At 41.3% G+C, this 11286-nt stretch overlaps 1 pseudogene; it reads right to left on the reverse strand.

Annotated features, from left to right (window-relative positions):
* Positions 1 to 7777: 7777 nt before the first annotated feature.
* LOC100138021 (T-complex protein 11 X-linked protein 2-like) lies at positions 7778 to 10983 on the reverse strand (annotated as a pseudogene).
* Between the last annotated feature and the right edge of the window lie 303 nt (positions 10984 to 11286).

Below are 11286 nucleotides of genomic sequence, written 5' to 3' on the forward strand. Positions count from 1 at the left end.
GAGGCGAGGAGCTGCCTTCCCACCTAATCACTTCACGCCACCTCTTCTGTCGTCCCTATCAGAAGATCACGGCCCGACTGCCAGCCGCCCAGGCGCCGGGTCCTTGCAAACGCGCGGACCGGCCTCCGGTCGCCTCCGTGCCCCCTTCCCGTTCCTCATGGGGGCAGGCTGGAGAGCTGCCTGGAGAGGCCTCCAGGCTCTCAGAACCGCGTTAATGATCCTCCTGCAGGTTCAGCTATGTAGATAGTCAAGTTCCACTGTCTTAATGCTCAGCCAGGGCTTTGGGCAAACCCTGGCGGAGCCGATTCCAGTGCCTCACTAAACCCCCCATCCAGTTAGTAGTAGCAAGGGGGCAGTAGCAACCACTTCTCTACTGATTAGTAAAGCTCTTCTTTGATCAAGCATAGTAGCATAAAGTCTATAATATTTACTTTTAACACATTTCATTTTTTTGGTAGTACAGAAACTGTTTAAATCTATTCATTGATTATTTGTGGGTGGGTGCGTGGGGACCACGCAGTTTGCACTGCAGGATCTTAGTTCCTCAACCAGAGAGTGAACCCAACCTAGGGAAGGGAAAGCACTGAGTCCTAACCACTGGAGAACCAGTGGAGTTCTCACTGATTTTTTAAATGCAAAAATTATACAACTTGTGAATAACTGAATGCTTATTTGGCTTAAAGAAGACACCATAGAAAATGCCTCTGACTTAGTTCTATTTGTGGGATTTCCCTGGCCGTTCAGTGGTTGGTTAGGACTCTGCACTTCCAGTGCAGCAGGTCTTAGGGTGGATTCCCTTAGTTCTTGGGGAACTAAGATCCCGCATGTTGCAGCATACGTCCAATAAATAAATTAATTAATTAAAAGACACTAATTTCTTAATTCTGTTCTTGTTAAGTCCCTTCTCTCCTCAGAGGTCACGCCTTTCCAGTGCTTCTTCCTGGACCTCACACACTACCATTTTTTACAGCTCTATATCCAGGTCTGCAGCAGGATTTCATCTTCCTCATCTTCTTCAGCACCAAGTAGGTAGGTTGTGTACATTGGAGGCATGGTATAGATATCATCAAAGGAATTAAAAAATAGCTATATGACTGAAAAAGCTTTCAACTATGCTACAAATTTATTTTAAAAAATTAAAATGAAGTTAAGTAGATCTTGTCTATCCATGCAAAAAGTCTCTGATAAAGAATGATGAATTATTTTTAAAAAAATATTAAGGACATGTTTTATAAGCAAATTTTCAGCATATAAATGAAAAAGGGTGTTAGATTCCCGAAAACCTACATGCAGGAAACAAATTGATAAAAAGTACTCAGCTACAAACATGTAGTATCATTCAAGAAAAATGGAAGGATGATTCTGAGTACAGAATCTTTGATGTGAAGTATAGACCTTCAGGCACAAAGGCCAGAATCTCCAGAAACAGAAGATGATTTCCAGGCCTTGTAGCCTGGTGGAGTTTACCTGGTTGGATTTCAAGATTGCTTGGAATCAATAACTCTTTTCTTCATTTTCTCCCATTTGGAGTGGGAATGTCTGTAACTATTATCCTATACCTACCCCACTACTGTAATTTGGGAAGAGGTAACTTTTTTACTAGTTCACAGACCCACTGATGGAAAAAATTTTTGCCACAGGGAGAATCATACCCAGTTTCTCACATATCTGGTTAAATGATTTACAGGTGAGATTCTGGACTTTATATGTAATAAGTTGAGACTTTGGGGGATATTGGGATGAGATGAATGTGTTTTGCATGATGGATGGATTTAAATCTTTGCAGGGGTCAGAAGACAGACTGTTGTCTGCTGAACAATGACCTCTAAGGATATCCACGCCCTAGTGCCTGAAATCTGTGAATGTTATCTGATTTGGCAAAAGGGACTTTGCATATGTGATTAAGTTAAGGATCTTGAGATGGGGAGACTATCTTGAAAGCGAAAAGTGAAAGTGTTACTCGCTCAGTCGTGTCCAACTCTTTGTGACCCCATGAGTATAGCCCGCCAGGCTCCTCTGCTCATGAAATTCTCCAGGCAAGAATACTGGAGTGGGTAGCCAATCCCTTCTCCAGGGGATCTTCCTGACCCAAGGATCGAACCCACGTCTCCCACATTGTAGGTAGATTCTTCACCATCTGAGCCACCAGGAGACTAGCTTGGTGATCCCTATATGTAATAGTCCTTATAAAGAGGAAAGGAGAAGGACATTTGACACAGAAGAAGGAGGGCAGTGTTATGACTGGCAAGATACTATGCTGTTGGCTTGGATGATGGATGAATGGGTCACAAGGCAAGGACTATAATACTGCAGCTCTAGATGTTAAAAAGGCAACTTAAGAAATTCTCCCCTAGAAAAAGCCTGCCAAAGGGACAGTGGCCTTGCTAAGAAACCTTGGTTTGCACCTAGTAAAGCCGATTTTGTATTTGACCTCTGGGGCTAGAAGAGAATAAATGTGTGTTATTTTAAGCCACCAGGTTCATGGTAATTTTTACAGCCACTGTAAGAAAATAACCCAGGAACCTTTCAAGATAATCTAGTCCAGTGGCTTCAAACAATCCTCAAAAGGACTTCTTTAACCCCTGCTTCACCTCAACCTAAATAAAAAGTCCAGAAATGTGCAAAGATGTCCCCTTAACTTACTCAACCAGAGAAGATAAACAAAAAGCAAAACAGGTTCTAACTCCCATTAGAACTTCTTGTGCCACACTGCCCTGTGCATATGTGCTCAGTTGTGTCCAACTCTTTGTGACCCCATGGACTATAACCCACCAGGCTCCTCTATCCATGGAATTTTCTAGGCAAGCATCCTGCACTAGAGCTGGAAACATACACTGGAAATAAACAGTGGAGGAATAAATAAAACCATATATGAACAAAGCTAGTGGAGGTGATGGAATTCCAGTTGACCTATTCCAAATCCTGAAAGACAATGCTGTGAAAGTGCTGCACTCAATATGCCAGCAAATTTGGAAAACTCAGCAGTGGCCACAGGACTGGAAAAGGTCAGTTTTCATTCCAATCCCAAAGAAAGGCAATGCCACAGAATGTTCAAACTACCACAGAATTGCACTCATCTCACACGCTAGTAAAGTAATGCTCAAAATTCTCCAAGCCAGGCTTCAGCAGTATGTGAACCGTGAACTTCCTGATGTTCAAGCTGGTTTTAGAAAAGGCAGAGGAACCAGAGATCAAATTGCCAACATCCGCTGGATCATCGAAAAAGCAAGAGAGTTCCAGGAAAACATCTATTTCTGCTTTATTGACTATGCCAAAGCCTTTGACTGTGTGGATCACAATCAACTGTGGAAAATTCTTCAAGAGATGGGAATACCAGACCACCTGATCTGCCTCTTGAGAAATTTGTATGCAGATCAGGAAGCAACAGTTAGAACTGGACATGGAACAACAGACTGGTTCCAAATAGGAAAAGGAGTTCATCAAGGCTGTATATTGTCACCCTGTTTATTTAACTTATATGCAGAGTACGTCATGAGAAATGCTGGACTGGAAGAAGCACAAGCTGGAATCAAGATTTCTGGGAGAAATATCAATAACAGATATGCAGATGACACCACCCTTATGGCAGAAAGTGAAGAGGAACTCAAAAGCCTCTTGATGAAAGTGAAAGTGGAGAGTGAAAAAGTTGGCTTAAAGCTCAACATTCAGAAAACGAAGATCATGGCATGGTCCCACCACTTCATGGGAAATAGATGGGGAAACAGTGGAGACAGAGTCAGACTTTATTTTTCTGGGCTCCAAAATCACTACAGATGGTGACTGCAGCCATGAAATTAAAAGACACTTACTCCTTGGAAGGAGAGTTATGACCAACCTAGATAGCATATTCAAAAGCAGAGACATTGCTTTGCCAACAAAGGTTCATCTAGTCAAGGCTATGGTTTTTCCTGTGGTCATGTATGGATGTGAGAGTTGGACTGTGAAGAAGGCTGAGAGCCGAAGAATTGATGCTTTTGAACTGTGGTGTTGGAGAAGACTCTTGAGAGTCCCTTGGACTGCAAGGAGATCCAACCAGTCCATTCTGAAGGAGATCAGCCCTGGGATTTCTTTGGAAGGACTGATGGTAAAGCTGAAACTCCAGTACTTTGGCCACCTCATGCGAAGAGTTGACTCATTGCAAAAGACCCTGATGCTGGGAGGGATTGGGGGCAGGAGGAGAAGGGGACGACAGAGGATGAGATGGCTGGATGGCATCACTGACTCGATGGACGTGAGTCTGAGTGAACTCTGGGAGTTGGTGATGGATAGGGAGGCCTGGCGTGCTGGGATTCATGGGGTCGCAAAGAGTCGGACACGACTGAGCGACTGATCTGATCTGATCTGATACGTACAAAGTTTAAAAGAGTGCCTGGCCTGTATGTAATCATAACATTATAATGTGCACTTGCATTTGCAGAGAATATCTCTGGAAGGATACACAAAATTGTAAAAATGGGGGTTTCTTCTAGGTTGAATGAAACACAAGCATGCCACAGAAACTGGCTTTTATTTAATTAATTTTTAGTAAATTTAATTTAATTTTAGTAAATTTAATTAATTTTAAGTAAATATTTAATCGTGTGCACATACTGCCAATCCAGGTGGATCACTGGTAAAGTATCCGCCTGTGAATACAGGTCCCATCCTACAGCTGAACCAATCTTTTTGTCACATTTTGAGGATGAGAACACTTCATTTTTCTTGAGAGAAATGACATGAGTATTCAAGGGTCAGACACCATGTTTCTGTTTTTTGTTTGTTTACTCTGGTTAAGTGAGTTAAAGGAACATCTTTGCACATTTCTGGGCTTTTTCTTTAGCTTGAGTTGAAGAAAAGCTGAAACACATACACACATACTCACCTCTGGACTTGTTTGAATTGGACAGAAGAAAATAAAAATTCACTTGTGGGATATTATAACTGGATGGGGGAAAATGTCCTCACCATTTCAGGGTGTGTATATATTATATATTTTCCCCTTAAATGGTGAGCAGGATTGAATGGAGCCATCTTTCCCTGTTTAAGATTTCTCTCTCCTCCATGTGGAGATATAAAACTAATTCAGAATCTCAAAGAAGTCAATTATACCAAATTTCAATTGTAAAGTATAAAGCAAAATTTCATTTCAGTCTAATGTCTGTATCCACCAACACTCCTGCCACCAACAGTCATTTCCACAGGGATCCCTTCAGAGTACATTTTTATATAAAACAATCAGGACTCCAAAATGAAGATTTTTAAAATGTATTTAATAATGGCAAATCAGATTAGAAAATCCAGCCAGAAAAAATTCACAGCCTGTTTATAAAATACACATTAACCAGCCATTGTCTCTTTCCTAAAACTAAGTCACAAGACTAGAACCCTTGAATGATCCATTCCCCAGCTTCCCTCTGTACCTTGCTCAGTCACTCAGTCATGCCTGACTCTTTGTGACCCCATGGACTATAGCCTGCCAGGCTCCTTCCTCTGTGTGCCTTATATTCTGTCAATAAAGATATCACTCTATTCAAGTAGCTATAGCAACCACCTGGGATCCATTTTCTAGAAAAATTACCCTGGGACTAATGGAACCCAGATCCCATCTGTTATTATTCTTGGATTAAGTAAATTATACTCAGCTCTTCCCATTCCCTGAAATGGTGAGGACATTTTCTCCCCATCCAGTTATAATATCCCACAAGTGAATTTTTTTTTCTCCTGTCCATTTCAAAAAAGTCCAAAGGTGAGCTAATTTTCCCCCTACATTCCTAGATTGCTGGTGGTCTGTTGTAGTTGGCCTGTAAATGATAGGGTCACTTCAGTTCATTTCAGTCACTCAGCCGTGTCCTACTCTTTGCAACCCCATGGACTGGAGCACGCCAGGACTCCCTGTCCATCACCAAATCCCGGAGTTTACTCAAACTAATGTCCATGAGTCGGTGATGCCATCCAACCGTATCATCCTCTGTCATTCCCTTCTCCTTCTGCCTTAGATCTTTCCCAGCATCAGGGTCTCTTCAAAGGAGTCAGTTCTTCACATCAGGTGACCAAAATATTAGAGTTTCAGCTTCAGCATCAGTCCTTCTAAAGAACAACCAGGATTGATCTCCTTTAGAATGGACTGGTTGAATCTCCTTGCAGTCCAAGGGACTCTCAATAGTCTTCTCCAACACCACAGTTCAAAAGCATCAATTCTTCAGTGCTCAGCTTTCTTTATAATCCAGCTCTCACATCCATACATGACTACTGGAAAAACCACAGCTTTGACTAGATGGACCTTTGTTGACAAAGTAATATCTCTGCTTTTTAATATGCTGTCTAGGTTGGTCATAACTTCTCTTCCAAGGAGCAAGTGTCTTTTAATTTCATGGCTACAGCCACCATCTGCAGTGACTTTGGAGCCCCCCAAAATAAAGTCTGTCACTGTTTCCACTGTTTCCCCATCTATTTTCTGTGAAGCAATGGGACCAGATGCCATGATCTTAGTTTTCTGAATGTTGAGTTTTAAGCCAACTTTTTCACTCTCTTCTTTCACTTTCATCAAGAGGCTCTTTAGTTCTTCGCTTTCTGCCATAAGTGAGGTGTCAACTGCATATGTGAGGTTATTGATATTCCTCCCAGCAATCTTGATTCCAGCTTGTGCTTCATCCATTCCAGCATTTCTCATGTTGTACTCTGCATATACGTTTAATAAGCAGGGTGACAATATACAGCTTTGACGTACTCCTTTAATGATTTGGAACCAGTCAGTTGTTCCATATGTGGTTCTAACTCTTGCTTCTTGACCTGCATACAGATTTCTCAGGAGGAAGGTCAGGTGGTCTGTTATTCCCATCTCTTTAAGAATTTTAAACTGTTTGTTGTGATCCACACAGTCAAAGTTCAAATGATAGGGTGAATATCTACAACTGAAGAAAACAAGCCTAGATATTTGTGAATCTAGGACATCTGTCATTTGTGATGCCAAATGAGTTGACAATCACAATCTGGGAATTAGAGGCTTAGACTGCAAGTGGGCAGAAACACGGTGGTTGTCCCACTCTTGAGTACCCAGGTCATTTATCTCAAGAAGATAAAAGTGTTCTAAGCCTAGAAATGTGACAGTAGAAGATTTAGCTACAGAATGGAACCAGAGATGAACTTGAAACAAGTGTCTGTGACCTAAGTGCTTGCATTTGGAATTGGTTTGAGACAGTCTAAAACTTACCCCAAGATCACTAAAGAGAGAAAGAGAGAGAGCGTGTGCCCATTGAGGCTGAGAACTATCCTCAAATGAATGCTTGTTGGCAGCCAATATTGACTTTCATCCAGTCCTCAATTTTGCATACTGCTTCACGCCCCCCAAGCCAGAACAGGATGTGGGGGCTCTTACTATTACTGCAGTTTTAAAATTATAGGGAGAAAAAATAAATAAATAAAAAATAAAATAAAATTATAGGGAGAATGTGATACTGGAAATAGGATTCTATGTCTTCCCCTGATTTGTAACTCAGCGTATTCCCAACCTCTAGAAGCCTTTATACTTCCAGAACTCATACTTTGAAAAAATTCCACAGAAAATTTTCACAGCCCTCAAGGAAATGATTTTCCATTGGAGGAAACAATGCTAGCAGCCGATGCCCTGATGCCTGCTCAAGCCAGCATCCTGAAGAATGATCAGCCAGTGAAGGAGAACTGAGGGATCACTGGTTCTCAGATAATAGGGGATAAGGGCACAAAACCTGGGTTCAGTTGCAACACAGAAGGAACTGAGGTTTTCTTGCAGCACAGAAGTTTATTATGAAGGGGGCTGGGCCAGTTTGTATTTACATGCTGGAACCCTACAGCCCTGAGTCCAGGTTGAAGTGAGGAAGAGGCTACTCTGCGGGGCACAGGTGATGTCATCCCAGGAATATACTTAGCCCTCTCTCCTGGGTCCCTGTTGCCAGACTGTGGTCTGGAACTATCAGATAGACTCCACTTCTGTTTCTTGTGCCTGAGCTGGAGGGATTATATCTAAGGATTTCATCATAATAGGGGCTAAATACCTGCTGATTGTGACACATCAGACTGAAAAGCTTCCAACCTAGTTTTGTCAACTCCCCCTTGATGAGAATAAGGACAGCAGAGAGGTCTAGCAGAGATTCTGCATCCCGAGAACCAAACAACCTATGAGAAACAAGTGGATCCACTGATCTGCTAGCAAGAAAAGAGTTGGAAAGATCAAACAGTTTTCAGAAGAAATTCACAATGCCTTTGCACTCTCTGTTAGCCAACATTTAAATTAACTGAGATTTTCACTGACCTACCCACTCATTTAGGTAAACCATATTAATGAGATTTCTTTCTTTTCTTTTGGAAGAAGGAATGCTATCAAGCTCCCAAAGACAATGCATTATTCAAAGATGTCCAGCCAATAAGTTTCTGGGTATTTATAATGTTAATGTGGTGCTAAGTGAGCTCCAGGTGTGCAAGACCTAACTAGAGGATCCTAGACATTGTACTTGAAATTCTAAAGACACACATTGTAGCCAGTGTACCAAGTCTGGGTCTACAGAGCCAAATCAGACTATGTCAAGGTAGAAAAATTAGAAGCAAGGCGGTCAAGTTCACTGCTTCCATTCTAGCATGGAATATATCCTGTGGCCTAAATTAGCATCAGTTCCTTAGAGGGAAGTAGGGACGATCATGGTAACTTAAAGCATGGGATAGAGAAAGTGTTTCCCATCACAGGCCTTGGGTTATAGTTAGAGAATGACCAAGAATCACTCAGCACTAGCACCTGCAAGTTACACATCCTAGCTGACCTTAAAACCATATGTTCACTTTTCAAACTGAAAGAAATTTACTTCAATTATGTGCATTATACATAAGGAAACTAAAGCCAAAAGACTTTCCCAATGATCATTCCAGCTTTGAATGGCTTCACAACTGACTTCCAATCTTGTATCCACCTTCTCACCTTCCACATTCTTGCCACCCTTCCCCATCACCACCACCATATAACTCTTAACAATAATGTTACAAACTGTTCTCTTTCCTGGCAATGATCTGAAGTTAGCCTATAAAAAAATCTTTCTTTTCACTACTCAGGGCAGTTAGGCCCATGTCTTTGAGGTATTTGTGGATTTTCTGAGACATTTGTTCACTCACACTCACCATAGCCTATTTAGGCCTAGATAATGAAGGACAGAAAGCAGAGGGGCCTTGGTGTAGGAGCAAAGCCCAGAGAGTCCAACACCAGAAGCCAGGTCCACTCACAAAAGAATTCCAGTTCTGCACCACTAACAGAGGACGCAGTGTTTGAAATCATTTTATTGTTACCCTCAAGGTGTCAACTAATTCATACATATTAACTAATTCATACTATTCTCCACTTCAATTGAAACAAATCAGACAAGGGTTCAGTTCCATTCTTGGATCTACTCAGTGTTCTTTAGTCCCATAAACTTTATTCAAATTCTGTTTTAAGATTTCTTAGGCATTTTCTGTGGTTATTTTCCCTAGTTCACCACTTGAATTGTAAATATATTGAGATCGGAAGCTCCAGTTCTTCTTTGTACATTAGCTGAAGTGCCCTGCATGAAGCAAATTATGGATACATATTATTGACCAAGTGATCAACTTCTGGTTATACATACACAAATCCAGTGTCACTTATTTAAGTACATAATAACTCATTTTAAGCAAACACAGTACTGAATCATTCATAGCAAACTAGGTTCCACACTCACCTCCTTGGAAATAGGTTTTGTTTCCATCACAAACTTTAATACAATTTATCAAAAGACACCAACGACCTTTGCAGATGATGCCCAAGGTCTTTTGTGTGGTTTATGATAAAAAGTAAGGCAGTAATATATTAACTGCCTAAGTTCCAAACCCCACATATTATTTTCAACTCAGAGAAAGATCTAGGTAGTTTTTTGTTCATGTTATTTAGTCGCTAAGTCGTGTCTGACTCTTGCAATCCTATGGACTGTAGCCCACCAGGCTCCTCAATCCACGGGATTCTCCAGGCAAGAGTACTGGAGTGGGTTGCCATTTCCTACTCCAGGAGATCTTCCCAACTCAAGGATCAAATCTGAGTCTCCTGCATTGGCAGGCAGATTCTTTACCACTGAGCCACCGGGGATGCCTCTATGAAGTTTACCTGGAGTTAAATTCGTCTGTCAGGGCCTTGGTTATGTGTTTCAGTTTATTCACAAATTCAGTCGAGCTGAATAAAACATGTCCAGAGAAACTTCCAGCCACTAGCAAGACTGAGGCCAGAATGGTTAACTGCTTCAATTGGGACTCCATGTCCTGCAGCCAGATTCTATTCATCAGCAGACTCTGGTGAGGCAGGGAAAAGCAAGCTGTCAGAAGAGTGTTCTAGTAAAGGTATTGAATACAAAACAAAAAGGAAATATTCTAACGTACATTCCTACCTCGGGAAACTCTTTACTGTCAAGATCCCAGAGAAGAAGGTTCAGGTATCCCTGGCGTAGCACCATTGTGGAAATGGGAAGTTGGGGGTTGTCCACTGCCCAATTTGGAGATGAATGGGCCATGCTGGAGGAGCTGGGAGAGTCAGGAGAACTTGAATTTTGTTAGCCATTTTGTGGTGCAATCAAGGAGATCTATGACATAGAAAGGATAAGTAAATATCTTGAAACACCAAGGCTTGAAAACTAAGGCTTGAGGATATATTCTTCCTCAATAAATAAATTCTTTTGTACATCTTTTGTCTTGGAGAAATGTTCCTTCTTCCTATCCCATGTCCTAGCCACCTGCCCAATAGGGAGAAACTATTTAAAAACATAGAAAATACCCTATCACTGTAAGAAATCATACCCAAAGTCAAATCTCCCCCTCTTCTGTCTTTAAATTTTGACCATACTGGGTTGCTTGTTGAGGAGTTTCTGGAATTTAGTTCATTCATAAATGATAGAATGTTCCTTCAGGTAGGGTCAGAGGCTCTGAATAATATAGTTCACCATGTCCATTTTCATCATGTCCAGAACATGAAAGATGCCCCTGTCAAGGGAGGAAAAAATCAAATGTTTACACTCTGAAAGGAAATCCAGTGGGATGAGTGGAACTCAAGCTAAGAGTCCTAAAATCACAGTATCTTAGAGTTTAAAATGGCCTTAAAAACCACAGTCCTAGTTCAATTTACAAATACAGACATTGTACCAGGGACCCAAGGCCACAGAATGAGTTGTTATCAGAGCTAAGAACAGATACATCTTCTGACCTTTTAGTTAGAAGGGTCTTTCCACTGTAGGTACTCCATCTCAGAAAAACAACCAAAATTCTAACTCTCTATGGGTACTTGGGATA

Source organism: Bos taurus, chromosome X (genome assembly GCF_002263795.3).
Source record: "Bos taurus isolate L1 Dominette 01449 registration number 42190680 breed Hereford chromosome X, ARS-UCD2.0, whole genome shotgun sequence".
Taxonomy (NCBI): domain Eukaryota; kingdom Metazoa; phylum Chordata; class Mammalia; order Artiodactyla; family Bovidae; genus Bos; species Bos taurus.